Source organism: Lonchura striata, chromosome 1 (assembly GCF_046129695.1).
Source record: "Lonchura striata isolate bLonStr1 chromosome 1, bLonStr1.mat, whole genome shotgun sequence".
NCBI lineage: Eukaryota > Metazoa > Chordata > Aves > Passeriformes > Estrildidae > Lonchura > Lonchura striata.
In genome coordinates, this window is record NC_134603.1 from 8,382,630 (window position 1) to 8,399,149 (window position 16,520).

Below are 16,520 nucleotides of genomic sequence, written 5' to 3' on the forward strand. Positions count from 1 at the left end.
AAGTGTTCAAAACCCAGGCTGGATGGAGCTCTGAGCAACCTGTTCTAATACAAGGTGTCCTGTCCATAGTAGGGGGATCAAAACCAGATTGTCTTTAAGGTCCCTTCCAACCTAAACCATTCTATCGACTCTGCGCTATTTTTATTTTCTGCCCTAAGAAGCGCCGAATTTCTTTCCACTTTCCCTGCTGCGATCACCTTGGGGATCCACGCAGCTCAGTTTCCGACACAGCAGTTTGGCGAACACCGACATTCCTGGGAGGTGACTCTCTAGGGAGGACCCGACGAGAGCCGGATTTCATCCCGAGGGCGCTGGGGGTGAGTCCGGGTTCGCATCGCACCTCTGCGCCGCACAGCCCCGCTCAGCGGCCGGGGGAGGCGATGGGAGGGGAACGGGGGTGAGATGGGGGTGAGATGATGGGAGGGGAACGGGGGTGAGATGGGGGTGAGCTGATGGGAGGGGAACGGGGGTGAGATGGGGGTGAGATGATGGGAGGGGAACGGGGGTGAGATGGGGGTGAGCTGATGGGAGGGGAACGGGGGTGAGATGGGGGCGATGGGGGAGTGATGGAGCGGAGGGGGTGCTTGGGGAGTGGGATGGGGTTGATGAGGGGGAGATGGGGGTGATGGGGTGATGACGGGGGGATGATGAGGGGAGGCGATGAGGGGGTGGTGGCGGGTGCGCCCCTCCCGGCCCGGCCCCGAGGAGGAGCCGGCGGGCCCCGCGCCTCCACGTGGCCGAGGGCGCGCTATATGAGCGGGCAGGAAGCGCCGGGGAGGGAGCGAGGGAGGGACGGGGCGCCCGGAGCGGCTCGGCGGGCAGGGCCGGCAGACAGACACAGAGACGGACAGACAGACACACAGACAGCGCGGCGGCAGCAGCCACACCAGCGGCAGTCCGTCCGTCCGGCCGTGGGGCTCGGCCGGCCCCGCTCCCGCCGTGAGTACCGCGGGACCCCGTCCCTCCCTCCCCGCTTACCTGCGCATCCCCCGCTCCCCGCCGCTGCGGAAGGCGCCGTGGGAGCCTCCCAGCCTCCCGACCCCTCGCTCGGCTGTTGTTGAGTTGTTGGGGTTTTTGAAAAATTATTTCTGTGGTTTAGAAGCAGGGCTAGCCCCGGCGCTGGCGGAGCTCGCAGCATCCCCCGGCGCTCCGGAGCGGGGAGGCTTCTCCCCATCCAGCCGGGGTTTCCCCACTGGAGGGAGGCAGAGGGGAGGCGGCGGGTGCCGGGGTGGGCTCTGGAGGAAGGGGCCACCTTCGGGCGATGCTCGGGGGGCGACAGCACCGGAGAAGCCTCCTGCGGATGCCCCGCGGGGACCAGCGGGAGGGACCAGCCCGGCGGAGACCCGCGCCCTGCCCGCTTTATGGTATTTCTTTCTCCCCTGGGTAGGCGGTGTGCCGAAGGAGTAAAGCCGGCGTTACTCCGTTAGAGGGCAAAAAGCAGGCTGGCTGTCTTAGGTATCTGCTCGTACACTCCTGCTTGCAGAATTAATTTCTAGAGGAGCAAAAATAACTACTCTTCGAGGTCAGCCGTTTGTGTTTATTGTACTTGGTGTATTTATCCCAGTAGCAAACATCCAACCCAGGTCCTTAGTGTGATTGTGTGTAGTTTCGGCACAAATGAAAACAAGCCAGTTAAAAAAAAAAAAAAAAAAAAAAAGCCTTGATGTATATTTACTCATTTGAGGCACACAAGATTTTTCAACTCTTTGTAACGGCTTGACTTGTATGTATCCAATATACTGAAATAACTAATTCATGCAATTGTAAGTCTAAATTATATATTTGTCTGCTGGGCACATATGTTGAAGGAAAAACCTCCCTAATTATGGATCTTTCAGAGAGATTGGAAGGGTGACAAAGCCCTTGTAATCTTTTGGGTCAATTTTCATAAGCTCCAAAAGCTCTATTTGAAAAGGAAATTAAATTTCAAGGTACAAAAGGGACAGGAGATTCAAGGATATAAAAAAGAGTCTCTTATTCTGCTTTGATCTTGTCCTCAGGAGTTCATTTATTTTAGTGCTCTTCAGTGACACAAGTTAAAATGAAGAGTTGCCTTTAACTGGAGTCTTCCTGCCTCTTGGCATTTCGGGAGCTACTCAATTAGCAGCACACTTCTCCTGTACATTATTTACACAGCTTCAGCTGGAGGGGTGGCTCTGTGTGAAGCATCTGCTTGGAATGGCTTGTTACACCCACAGCATCCTGTGCCACCCATGCCAGCCTGTACCTTCCCCAGGACAGTGTGCTCAGCCCTCCTCAATGTCTCTGTCCCAGTCCAGAGCCGGTGGTGCTCTGCTCAGTGCCTCAACAGAGCTGCTCTGGTGTTTAGAGAAGTTGGGGGTGGCCCTGGGCTCCCTTTGCTGCTTTCAGCAGAGGCAGGATGTTATGTGCAGGGCACAGCTGTGCTTAAGGTCCTTTCTGGACCTATCTGGGAACCTGACAGTTTCTAATCTGCTTGAGAGCATGTCCGGGGGATAAAGGAGGGAATGGCTGGATGTGAATAAGAAGAATGAATTTGTTTATTAGTTAATAGCATGTGTTTTCTTGATTATCCTGGAAACAACAAAGCCCCAGCACAGGTCTGTGGTGAACTTGCTGCTCTGTTCCTCTGCTGATTTCTCACTTCATTTACTGTTTTGGTGCTGCTGTAGAGTAACATTTCTGTGTCAGGAGGTTTAAGTCCTGTGCCTCGACAAAGTCCCAGTCTATGGTTCTGCCAAACCAGCTTTTAAATTACCACTAAGTTTTTAAACTACAGTTCTGCTAATACACATTTATTTTACCTTTTTGCTGAGTAGTGTGTAGAAGCATTGTCTCTGAAAGTGCAAAAGAAGAGAGAAATTGCATTATTTATACTTTTGGCTCACTCACTTGGTGCACAATCTGATTCTGCAGAGGAGACAGCGAGTTGCTCTCTTTGTATGAATTTGTCACATATCCCGACCAGAAACAAACTTGAGACCTTCTTTGCAGTTTTTCTTCCAGACTTGATTATACTGCTAATGGTAATGGCCTCTCAACTGAGGAAGGTTGCTTTTCAAACTGAAAATAATTTTATGTAAGACTTGGTATGTACTTATCAATTTTCTTTTTTTGTTTATGTAAAACTGTGAGCAACTTGAGAGGAAATTAAGGTCATGCAGATGTCAGTTCCATCTTCTAGGTTATAAAAACATCTTTTATGTCAAGTGAGTTGCAAATGCTGCCTTTAAATGATAGTAGATATAAATTTTTACTCGGAACATCTTTTGCACCTATTTTCAAAAGTGTAGTGAAGCAGAAACCTGCTTTTAAAAAGCAAAGGAGAGAGAGCAAACTCAGCTCACAGCATATTTCAAGTGCTGTTAATCCCACCACCTGGTGGAGCTTTTCATGGCTCTGGCTGAGGGAACTTTGAAAAGGATGCATTTTTTGTCTTGTTTCTACACTGTCACATGCCACATGTAGAATTTCTTCAATTTTTTTCTTTTTCATACCAGACTTAATTAATTTTCTATGTCTTCTTTATCTTTTATACTTTGCAGAAGGCAGCATAGGACTAATGGTGTCTCATCTGAAGCAGCAGATAGAGAAACTGGTGAAGTAGGGGGGTAAAGTTTTTGCCTACAATACTTCTTAAGTGAAAGAATTATTTTTAATAACTAGCCCCTCTGCCAAGATACTCTGGTGGAACTTTTCAGTGCAAGCCCAGTTAGCTTTGTATATATTTTATATAAATATTGCTATAAAATATTTTTATTTACTATAAAATACTTGCTGAACAGCCTGTATTCAATCAAGCTTACAAGGACCAGAAAGGCAGATATATTTTTGAACTGAACTGATATTCCTGATGTAGGTTTTTCCAAAACATGGGAATGAATTCTAGGAATTAAGGTGAAGTATGGTAGAGTTACTTTGCTCCCCTCTGCTAGTTTTGCCTGATTGCATCAAAGCCTGTCTGTTATGTTTACGGTGTGCCTCCTAACTGTTAAATGAAAATCTAACTCACAGGTATGCAAGCTGAAAGTAAACTGGAGTTATCTATCAGCTCACCATTCAGAGGAATTGCTTACAACAGTGAGAAAGCTCCTTGACCCATACAGACATTTCCTGTGCAAGACAAGCAGCCTTGCAGGCAAAATGCTGTTGTAAATGTTTGTGTTGCCCTTTTTACCACAGTAACTGTGGCAGAAGCCAACAGACCAGTGGAGGCTGTGGCCAGCCCAGGAATGTGGCAGCTCCCATCTGCCTCTCCTGTCCTGGCAGGAATGGCGAGCCTGGTGCCACTGGTGGGATGGACAGCTGCCCTTGCAGCCCACCCAGGGCACATCTGCATCCCTCTGTGGGCTAGCCTGGTGTCTGATTCACTGCCCAGCAGGCATCTGCTCTGTTCAGCCAGCATGTCTGCTCCAGGGAGCTGGGAATCTCCTACCAGGCTTCAGGGGTCTTGGCTTCTCAGCTGTAATCTCTCAGTGCTGCTTGAACAGCCCTGGACTATCTGTCCTTGTCTTCTGACACCTGCTGTTGTATTTGAGACTTCAGGAGGGTAGGTTTGGTGTACAAGGTATCTTCAGTGGCACTTGAAATGTGTTTGGCAGCTGAACTGACCCTGTTGAAGCTGTGTGTGTTTTCTGAGCACAAACCTCTATCTTATGAAATAGATAACATTATCAACATAAGTGGTCTCTGTTCAGGATGTATGTCTGTTAGTTGCTCAAAGTTGTCATTTCTTGTGACCCCTCTTGTCCTGATAACTGCTCTGGGCTGACCTGAGCCTAAGTGAAGCTCTAGTGAGAGAAAGCATTAGGTGTGGCTGCACTAATTAACAGCAGCCACAGAGGAACTGCTGTCACTCTTCTGTCACCTTTTCCACTCTTACCCAACCTCCTCTTCCCACTGGTGCCAAGTGTTCCATGCTCTGTAAGTAGCAGTTGCTTTGTGTAAAATGTCCTATAAAACTTTGAAAAGCTTTAAGTCACAACCCCCTCAAGCTGTGAAATAGCTGTGGAATGTGGAAAATGGGGGGCCTTGACAGACATGGAGCTTTTTTAACAGAAACTTCCCCCACAGTATTGGCAGAAGCTTGTTCTGAAGCACGAGTTAAAATTAGGAATGTCATCAATTGTAAAGACTGTAGTAATTGTTAAAATACAATTCTGGGGGAAAGGAGGATGTAAAGCAATTCTTTCCTGGCTTTGCTTCACTTTGAACTGCCTGTGATTAAGTTGCTTCATCTGGTCTGACATGCACACTCTTCCTTGGGGAGAGGAAGATTTGTGTCCTGTGTACGAGATGACCAAACCTTTGAGCAGAGAGGAGTTGTGTTGTTTCTGGAAACCTGTTAACCTCATCAAGCCACATCTGCTTCTCTGGGCCAGTCCCACAGCTATTTCTGCCAAGCAATTGAAAGGTATCCTAAAATGAGAAAGACACAACATAAGTGATTGAAACCTAGTGAAAAATGTTTGAAGTGTAGCTGTCTTTCTCTTAGGACATAATCTCATTAGAACTTTTTTTGTTTGGTTTTTGTAGTACCTTTTCCATCTCTTTGGAAGTTTTTGTCCCAGCAGGTTTTCAGTGCAGGCTCAGCACTCTATAGCTTTCCATCTGAAAAGATTTGAAGGGAGGACAAGGAGGAATGGGGGACAGGTTAGAACCCACAAGATCCAAGCACAACATCTCCCACCTTGCTGGTGCCTGACAGAGGACTGCTGCTGGCATGGAGGCAGCCACACACACTCCAGCTATCCCCAAAACTGCTGCAGTGGACTCTTTAGCTGTCCTTTTGGAGGATGGTTCTGCAGAGTAAAAACTGGCACAGTGACACTGAGGTATTAAGTCTGATGCAATTTTAAAATGTCTCTGGACTATATAATTGCTACTGACATTTTTCCAGGAGCTGTGGAGTTTTGGATTTTTTTGTTGTTTTTAGAGCTTTGGTACACCAAAACAAAACAAAGGTTTTTCCTTTTAAAGGACACAGCATTATTTCTATGGGCTGGATCTTCAATCAAGAACTTAATCTTACTTATCTGAAATACTTCATGTGCTGACACATCACAGTGCTGTACCAGCTCAAAAAAGAAATCTAATTCTATCAAATCTGCCAACTCAGTTAATATGACCCTGCCAGGGAAGCATAAGGCATCACCTCCAGTTCTTTTAGGAAGGTATCAGATTCCCACTGCCAGCTCAAATTCAAAGCACAGTGCATGTGGCCAGGTTTGGATTAAAAAAAAAAAAAAATCTAAGGTGCTTCTTGCATCCTGGCATGCAAAACTACTGATCAAATTGGAAAATGTAATCTGAATATTTGGGTTGAAACATAGCAGTCTGAGTCCTACAGACAGTCCTTTGGGATTAGTCTTGAAGCAGAGACCTGTGTTACCCCACCCTGAGACTTCTACAAACTCCTGTGTAAAGAGCATGGTGTAGGGCTGCCTGCAACTTGACTCAGAGCTGACCTGAAAGTTTTTGTCTCTTTTTGACACTCTGGAGTGCATCCAAAGCTGCCAGGGTGTGATAAGGACACTCATGCTTGTATCTGAAATTCCTTTAGCCTGATGGGATATGGTGATGCCTTCTATGGAACCCGCAGCTTGCATTACTGCAAGACTTTGCCTGGAAATGCAGCTGTTCTGTGCATCTAATGCTTTCTCTTACTAGAGCTTCACTTAAATCAGTTCATGTAAATTCATGACTTAGATTTTTTGGTGACATCACTGAGAAAAACACTCATTTACATTGAATTCAAGCAATTTTTAGTAAAGCAAAGGCAGGTCGAAATAATTATGGTTTTGAGAAAGTGATGCATTGTTGCTTTTAGATTTACTTTGTCTTAATTCCAGGTCCATTTCAAACCTCTCAGGATGTCAAAATCACTCATTTTGAAAGAACCAAGTTTGCCTTCAGAGATGTCAGAATGATTCCTCTGAATTTGATGTGACCTGCATTGTCACAGTTTGTCAGCCAATGGCAATACTGATATTATAGCTGAATCTGGGGTTTTGATTCTTTTCTCTTTTAAACTATTTTTGTAGTGAAGTTATTATTCTTCAGAAGATTTACCCTGTTTATCTCTTCAGAGACAATTCAATATAGTTCAAGTAAGAAAATGATGTCTCCTGTTTCTAAGTCTAGTGCTTATTAGAAGAATTAGAGGTCTTTCTTCTTGATCTCTTCTATTTTCAGCTCCTGTAGCCTCTGCTTTTCCCCTTCAGTTAAAATCTGCCTTTATAAAGAAGCATTGAGTTTATGATCAGGTCTTCTGTGGCTTCACTTTGACTGTTAAAACAGATCTGCTTCTCTTCTCAAGTAGCTGGCTTGATTCTAGCCTAAAAATTTAACCTGAGAAGTGAAAATGAACTTCTGCTTGCCCACTATCAAATGTTCAGCTTCATACTTCAGACTCTAACACTGAGGGCTACCTAATATCTCCAGGGGATCAAGCAGTAGCACTGGTGAGAACACAAAGCAGGTAGATACTAAATTTGCAGGCAGGACATTGGTGCACATCCAGCAGCTGAGAATGGCACAGCCACTGGAACTGTGCCAGTTATCATGGAATCATAGAACATCCTTGGTTGGAAGGGACACACATGGGTCATGGAACCGGCCCTGTGCAGGACATCCCAAGAATCCCACCTGTGCCTGAGAGTGATGTCCAAATGCTTCTTGAGCTCTGTCAGCCTTGGTGTTGCAATTACTGCCCTGGGGAGCCTGGTCCAGTGCTCAGCCACTCCCTGGGGGGAGAACCTTTTCCTGGTATCCAACCTAAACCTCCCCTGGTGCAGCTTCAGGCCATTCTGTCAGTGCTGTCCCTGATCACCTGAGAGAAGAGATCAGTGCCAGCCCCTCCTCTTCCCCTCAAGGCTGGACAAACCAAGTGACCTCAGCTGCTCCTCATGGCCACTCCTCAAGGCCCTTCACAGTCTTAATAGCTCTCCGTTGGACACTTCCTAATATTTTTCTCTATTTCTTGTGTTATGTTGCTGTTGTGATGTTACAATGAAGTTCTGTCTTGTGCTCTGGAGACTCTGCTGTAATGGCAACATAGAAACACAAGGGAGAACTGCATTACCCTTTGTAAAATATTAGGAGTTAAACAGACCCTTGCAAAAACTTCTCTTGCTTAGAAAGGCAATATTGAAGTGTAAACTGGCTCTTACAAAATATCATATGGAAACCAAAATCGTCTTTTCTGGTGCTAGGAGGAGGAAAACTTGGGAGGGCAGTCTGAGGATGCTTTATAAGTTTGGTACAAGGCATCTCCCTTCTCTTGGGCTGACAGAAATGTCTATGGTGTGGCTTGCTGGTGTAAGTGGGGAGTCTGCAGTGGATTCGTGGAGAAAATCTGGGCAGGGGACACAGTGGGGGGGTCAGGATATGGCTTTGCTTCAAGATTGTAGCTATAGGCAAAAAGACATCAGCTCCACCAAGGTTATTCTGATGTCTGCAATGTGGTGATATGAAGTGCCCGTGGAAATACCAAGTGTGTGTGAGATACTGAGAACTTCTTCAGAGCTTCAGGAGGGGTTTTCTAGTTTCATTTCCATTTCTCTCCTTCCTGAGTAGGTACTGAAATGTTCTTTAGTCCTGCTCTTCAGGATTTTTTCCCTGTCATGCTTTAAACCCCCAAAGAGCAGCCAACTGTCACAGCCACTCTCACATTCCCTGCAGTGCAGTGGGAGAGAGCTGGAAGGGTAAAAGTGAAAAACTCACAGGTTGAGACAAATTTAATATGTAAAGCATAAGCCGCACATGGCCAGCAAAGCAAACTAAGGAATTCATTCATCACTTCCCATGGGCAGGCAGTTGTTCAGCCATCCCCAGGAAAGCAGGGCTCCAGCTCACATAATGGCAAATGGGAAGATAAATTCCATCACTCTAAGGTGTCCCTTTTCCTTCTTCTGCTCCCATCTTCGTATGCTGGTCATGGTGTGACCTTGGGTCAGTTGGGGTCAGCTGTCCTGGCTGTGTCCTCTTTCAGTTCCTTGTGCACCCCAAACCACCTTGCTAGTGGAGTAGGGTGAGGAGCAGAAAAAGCCTTGGCTTTGCGTAAGCTCTGCTCAGCAATAATGAAAACATGCCTGTGTTATCAACAGTGCACCCAGCACAAATCTAAAACACAGCCCCATACCAGCTACTGGGAAGAAAATTAACTACCCCAGCCAAAACCAGCAGAGTCATTCTTTTGCACATTCTTCCTCTCATCCGTTCTTTTTCCACAAATTCTCCTTGTTTGAAGAAAACAAACTATTCCTGCAGCTTCCAGCAACCCCCTTCCTCCCCCAGGCTTTGTTCTCTGCATGCCAGGATCCGAGTGAACCAAGACAGCAGGAGAGCCAGGGACACTTAAACTTTGCATCTGAGGACAAGTGTGTGGTGTTGGAGGACACACTTATGGCTGAGAACTTGGAGTCAAGTCCTGTCCCCTCTCAGCTCCCTGCTCCAGACTGCAAAGGACATTATTTCAGTTTCCTGGAGGTTGACTTCAGCCTGTGAAGTGGTTGGAGATTCCAGTAAAGATGTAAACACTGCCCTTTTTGACCAGCAGCTTGATTTTTGAACTACAAAAGTAAGGGGAAATGTACCACATGGAGAAAAGAGCTTTAGGGAAGGAAGGGATTCACTCTCTGCCACTCCATTGAGCGGTGCAATCATCAAAGATGTGCAAAAGCACAGCTGATGCAATATAAATCATCTATATTTCTGTTTTGTTTACTACAATGAGGTTATCACCATAGTGCTACAAGGATTGTGCAGGTTGGTGCTTTATCCATGTGGCTGTTCATGAACTGCTTCTGCTTGCCTGGATCCTAAGAGCTTACAGTGGAACAGCGTCATTAACTCACTGTGGCTGTCACAGCAGATTTTCTGCTAAAAATATGCAAAAATAGATGTGCAAAAGTAAAAACTGCTTCAGACCCAGAGTTACAGAGAAAAAGCCTGTATTGTGGTGGCAGGATGTGTGAAATAGCAGCAGCTTCACAACTTTGTGATAAAGCTACAAGGATGCTGGAGCACAGCTGTTCTGCATCCTGCTGTTAAATCCATACCAGTTCAAAGAGAAGGATGTGGTGTGGGACAGTGCCCAATGCTGTGTACAAATTCATGTAGATGATGCCACTGGCTCTCCCCTCATCCCATAGCACTGTAAGACCCTTGTATGCCCGTTGCAGAAGGACACCGGATTTGTCAGGAACAATTTGACATAATGCTCATAATTCAGACAGTTAATTACACCAAAAAAAGTTGTGTGTTAATGCCCAGGTCAGACACTGATTTGTGTTTCTCCAAAAGCTCTGTAACTCTGTTGTGGAAAACACCCAATGCTTCAAACAGAAATTACCTCAAACAACTCCATAACTGTTTGTGAGGCCAAAGAGCAGAGGAGCAGGAGATGGAAACTGGCTGTTGAAAAATACAAGGTTATTGAAAAACAAACAGTGATACAGTAATTGCAGAAGTAGCTAAACACTTGGAAGTATCAGTGAAACAAAGGAGTTTAGGGTAAGCTGCTTCTCCCAAGGCCACAGTCTCCTTTTGATACTGAGTTGAGTATCAACTCAGATGATGTCGCTATGGAATTGCAATTAATTTTGGAATATTTTTAATAAAGGAAAATGCTGGAGGCCTGTATAGAAAAGAATCAATAGGTTAGAATTACCAATCAAACTCCTTTGGAGGGAGATGTCTCTGTTTCACAGAGCACCAGGGGAGGCTGCTTGTTTCTTCCTCAGCTGCCACCTGACCCGCTGCTGCTGTAGGACAGGGGCTCATTTGCTGAGCTTTGTTCCTGCTGTCTTAGGAGGATACACACTGCTCCTTTGCCTGTGAGTGTTCTGGATGAAGATTTTATCATAGGATCAATTAAGTTGGAAAAGATGTCTGAGATCATCAAGTCCAACCATCAAACTAGCACCAACACCACGTTCATCATTAAACCACATCCTCAAGTGCCACATCCACAAGTTTTTCGAACAATTACAGGGATAGTGACTCCACCACTCTCCTGGGCAGCTGGTTCAATGCATCTTACAACCTATTTAATGAAAACAAAATGTCCCAATGTTACATTTAAACTTCCCTGATGCAACTTGAGGCCATTTCCTCTCATCTTGTTGCTTTTTACTTGGGAGAAGAGACTGACCTCCACCTGGCTACAGCCTCCTTTCAGATAATTGCAGAGAGAGGGAAGGTCTGCCCCCAGCCCCCTTTTCTCCAGGTTAAACACCCCCATCTCCCTCAACAGATCCTCATAGGATTTGTATTCCAGCCCCTTTAGCTTCATATAACAGCTGTAGAAAGCTAAAATTCTACCAGATTAAGGCAGAAGTGCTCAGTATGGCTACTCTTTTTACTGTTCCTTGGAGAAAAGCTTCCCACACCCCAGTGACAGTAGCCCTTTGTCCCTTTGGCTTAAAATACCCAAATCCTGTCTGTGGTGACTGCCATCACACCAATTGAGAAACAATTCTAAGAAATTTACCACATTTTCAAGTTATTATCTTGGAAAAAGGGCAGTTGTCTTGTGGGAACAAGCTGGACCAAGAGTTATATCTTACTGCAGCAGAAAGCAGTCCTTAGATCCTCCTCAGGCAAGCTGTCAGAGATACACCCAACTTTTCTTTTTTTGTGTGTGTTCTTGTGAATTTTTTAAAGAATCATTGCTCAAAATGTCTTTTTTTCCTGACTTATCATACCCCACGCAAACTTAGAAGTCCTCTATAGTTTATGAAATAAACCCACCAGGCACAGCTCCATTGTGGAAAACAGCTTTTCATTAAGGTGTAACTCTCCCCTGCCTTGCTCTCAGATCCACTAACCTTACATTTGGCATGTCTCTGAATTTGGAAAATAGTATTATGAGTCTGGCTGTTGTCTGCCAGTAAAATTTTTACACCTTTACTGTCTTGCTTGGAAATTTAGTGGCTCTGATATGCAGAAGATAGTGAGGAGCTTCTCATAGAACAAACTGGAGCTGGAACAAGACCTCAAGGCAGCTTGATGCACTTGCTATGGGAGTTTCAGGCTTGCTTGGCAGAGGGCAACATCCTGAGGGTGGGATTTGATTCCCAGGGTGGGATTTAACCCTTCCCACTCCTGGAAGAGACCAGCTGGCTTTACGAGGGTGAAACCTGGCTTTACAAGGGTGAAACTTGGGGACATTGGGACTGGTGCCACCTGCAGTGCTGCTGACATGCTCCTCACTCAAACACTGAGATGTGGCACACTGCCACCTGTGCCAAGGGTTAAGTTAAGGGCAAAACTGGGAGCGATTTGCTTGTTTTGGAAAGTATCTCTTTCACAGTCCCTCATCCCTACAAAGGAAACACATCCAAAGTTGCCTTTGTTACTTTTGTATCTAATCAGACTTCAGTTGACAACTTTAGTTCTTGGAGCTGGAAATTTTGTTATTAAGGCACTGACACTTTTCTGAATATTAAAAATCTCTTGCTTTTATAGCTGTCAGAATCAATCTTTCATATCTCCCCCTCCACTGCTGTGCTCTCTTGTGAGCTGATTGCTACTCCTGGGCGGGTAGGTGTCAGCGTTGTTTTGCCTGGCACCAACAATATTGACTTCCAAGGAAAGGAGGGTGTTTCTGCATCTCGGATCAAGTCCTGTGTTTGTTTATGATATTCTTTCCTGTCAGGAAAAAATGCTGCATAACACTTTACCCTGTCTCCAAGAGAGAATAGGGTTGTGCTCAGTAACCCTGAGTGCAGACTTGTCGTGTCTACTGAGCTCATTAGAGCTTGATCTGCTCATTACCTGGGGACTGTTGAAGGCAAGACCAAAATATTTGAGAAGTGAGCGAGGGCAGCATGCTTCCCTCTGAGTGAGCATGGGAATGTAGATCAGCACATGTATTTGAATTGATTGCTGAAGCTGACATCTGCTTACTGAGGTTTACAAAGCTTGTGGCTTCTCATAATCTGTAAAACACATGGCATTTGTATGAACAGGCTTGTCAATGGTAGTTCCCTTACCCAAAGCCAACAGGACTCTTCCATCTGTGTAGCAGAGCCCTTTCCTTAGAGCCATCAGTCATCAGTCTCTAAGAATCTAGCTGAAAGTGAGTAAAAACAAAATTTTCTTTCTTACTCTTCCCTTCCCCAAGGAAATTATTTCACTGGTGTGACAACCCTTCCCAGTCCACTTATAGCTCCTATTGAATTTCAACTTCCTGTCCAAAATTGTTGGGACATGAGGTGGTTAACAAGATCTTGTTCCTGAAAGGCCACAGGACAATGGATCCTTGTCAACAGTACCTGGTGACAGATTTCAAACCTGATGAGTGATCTTTAGGGCATGCAGCAGGCACCCAAAGAGTGTCTTGGGTGTTGAGAGAGTTAAAATTGGTTTGCATTTTTTTCAGGAGGTGCAGAACAAAGCCACAGCACTGGCATTATCATGAAAGATATCCTTCAGCCTGCCCAGCTGGCTATTTTAGGAGGCATTAAGTGATGTAAACATCATGGCAGACAGACTGAACCACTTGTTGTCGTTAACCCCAGCCAGCGACTCAACGCCACTCTCTCACTCCCTCACCAGTGGGACTGGGGGGAGAATTGGAAGGGTAAAAGCTGGAAGACTCATGGCCTGTGATAAAGACAGTTTAATAGGGAAAGCAAAAGCCATGCACATGAACAAAACAAAGAAATAATTTCCTACTTCCCATGGCCAGGCAAGTGTTCAGCCATCTCCAAGACATCACAGGGCCCCGTCACATATAACGGTGACTTAAGAAGACAATCAACATCATCCCAAATTCCCCCCTTTCCTCCTTGTTCCCCCACTGTATACACTGAGAATGATGTCACATGGTCTGGAATATCCCTCTTGTCACTTGGGGTCACCTCTCCTAGCTGAGTCTCCTCCCAGCTTCCCATGGACTCCCAGTCTTCTCATCAGTATGAAAGCCACACAAAACACAGCCCCATACTGGCCCAAATCAGCCACCACTCCACACCAAATGGAGCAGTGTTTGTTCAGGCTCATGCTATCCTGCTCAGTGGGTAACTTCATAGTTCCCATCACCTGTGGGATTTGTATCTTTATCTAAATAGGATGGAGATTAGCTAAACAGAGATGAACTTTTCATTAAGGTGGTGTCTTGGTTCCTGAGCTTACCTAAAAATAAACAAGGTGCTGACTAGCAGGGTTACATTTTCATTGCTTGACCTATCAAAGGAGACAGTGGCAGGGAAAGGACACAAGTTAACTTTCAGATGGCATTGCATTGATTTGTAGCAATGCTGGAATTTCTGTTGAGATGCTTCCTAAGGATGTTGGAGGCATCTGGCTAAGTCTCTGCTTGTTCTTTCCTTTGATATATACCCAGAACCAGAGACGGATGCTGTAAAATGGAGTAATTAAATATATTGATTTCTTGTAAAAATGGTTACTGTAGTTCATTTCATAGTTTGGGGGTAAGGGAGGATCTTTAAATATCTTCACTCTGCTTGTGGAATTTGAAGGTGGCCTTTTTTGTCTTTTTTTTTTTTTTTTTTGTGTGTCAAGTAGTGGAGGTTTTTTGGTTAGGTTTTGTGTTTTTCTTTTTAAAGCACAAGGCTTGTTTAAGAATTTTGTAGACAAAAATACAAAAATACTTTGCAATGCCAAAAATCTGTTGTGTGTTGAGAGCAGGACTTTCTTTGCTTTTCAGCTCAGAGTGCTTTAGACAGAATAGGAGAAGGACATGAAAGAATTGTGTTGTACTTAGCAGAATTAGAATAAGCCCACAAGCACATGGTTTGTACTTTTTAATTCCAAGAGCCTGAATCTGATCTCACTCCTACTAATCTCTGAAGGGATTATTCCTGATTTACACCATCCTGAATGAAATCAGAATCTGGCCCTGAAAGCCTGTTTGTACTTCAGACATTGTCTCAAGGCAGCTGACCTGCAAATATGAAAAGGACACCTGAGTTCCTGTGGGTTAACTGTTTAAATTTGTCAAGCTAAGTCAACTGCAGCTTGTTTAGCAGGGAAATGTCACTGCAAAACGTCAGGCTAGAACCATTTACTTCTATTGGACTAATAGGGGGTAATCAGAGGCTCCTCTTTGGTTCAACATGGTGCTCTGCATTTGCATAGCATCTTTCATCTGAGGACATTAAATAACTACTTCATTGCACTTCTGGAAGCTGTTCAGCCAGACAAATCTCTTTAATGACCTGCCACGACTCTGGTTGCTAGCAATGAAGCAAAAATAAATAAGTACATTGAGTCTCTGGTCATGAGTGGCATCTGTAAGAAGAGGTCTGCAACCTAGAACAGTGTGAAGCTGTTAGCTGAAAATACTGGGGTTTCTGGAAAAAAGGCTATGTCATACTTAGCTGCTGAGAAGAAAATTGATTTTTATTAGCACAGGTTCAGTTAGTGTTCACTGAGACAGGTACCAAAAGCAAATGTACAGTTTCAGGGTGGGAAAGCACATGTTGCCTTTAAGTCATCATGCCAACCTCTTTATGGCCCCAAATTAATATTCTTTTTTTGATGTTTTGGTTCTCTACATGCTCATTTTTAAGGCTGTGTTTATATTGAGATTAAGGGAAAGTTGAAAACACCTTTTCATGGGGCTTCTCTAAAGGAAAGTGGTATATTATTATATACCTGTGCACATTCTCAAACGAACACGTCACGTTTGTCATTCTGCAAAGCACAATTTTGTGGGAACCAGATGGGCAGCCTCATGCAATGGCCTACCTATTTCCTTTTAGATTTTGTTCTTGAATTCTGTTACCAGCTCAAATTTCTTAGTAACTGTCTCTTTGCCATGCCAAGCTTTAGACTACAGTAGTTAGATGACTGTGGAGGGTGCTGTCTCTATGGACTGTAGCATGCCTACATCCCATGATTGACCCAGCACAATGGAAAAACACTGAACCTCTGGAACGCTTATCAAAAAGGCTCAGTATAGGAAGATTTTGCTCACTCTGGTTCAGTTACCCCATGCAAACATCTACTCCTGCTCTGGAGCTGAGCTGCTTTTTCCTTTCCAACCTGTAAGCATGGTTATGACATTAAATATATTGAACCAAATTTGACATGCACAGTCATTTTTCTGAAAAATACCCTTAATTTTCCTTGCAATAAGAAAGTCTGCTACTTCCTCAGAGGTGTATTTATTTTTATTGCTAGTCACTCCAAGTTGTTAGCCATGGCTGATGTAAACCCTGCCTGTCTATCAGCAGAGATTGGAGGAATTAATGACTGTATTCCTGGAGGTGAGACTTCATTGATTCCAGCTGAAGCAGCTGGTGAGCAATGCTCTGAGGAGTTGGCATTAGAATAAAAAAAACAGTTGGCTTTGTGTCTATATTTTATTCATATGATAACCCAGAAAACTCTGTAGTGAGATCTGCATTTTTCTGTTTTCCACAAAATAGTCATCATCATCTCAGGTCCACATTTCTCCACTTTTTTATATTTACCTGATATAAACCAGAATAAGTGCCATGTAAGCAAATGTGGGATTTACTGGGGGAATGAGAACTGGTTAATCCCACACTCTTCAGCAAAGCTGT

General features: G+C 44.6%; 1 protein-coding gene across 2 annotated transcripts in view; it reads left to right on the top strand.

Moving 5' to 3' along the window:
* Positions 1–291: 291 nt before the first annotated feature.
* Positions 292–16,520, top strand: part of ST3GAL1 (ST3 beta-galactoside alpha-2,3-sialyltransferase 1) — an 80,584-nt gene continuing 64,355 nt past the window's right edge. Inside the window, exons 1-2 of one of the 2 annotated variants that reach the window (XM_077781923.1) lie at positions 292–317; positions 765–939. The gene's annotated coding sequence lies outside the window, so the exon portion shown is untranslated. The remainder of the gene's footprint in view (positions 318–764; positions 940–16,520) is intronic. The other variant, XM_021542387.3, reaches the window with a different exon arrangement.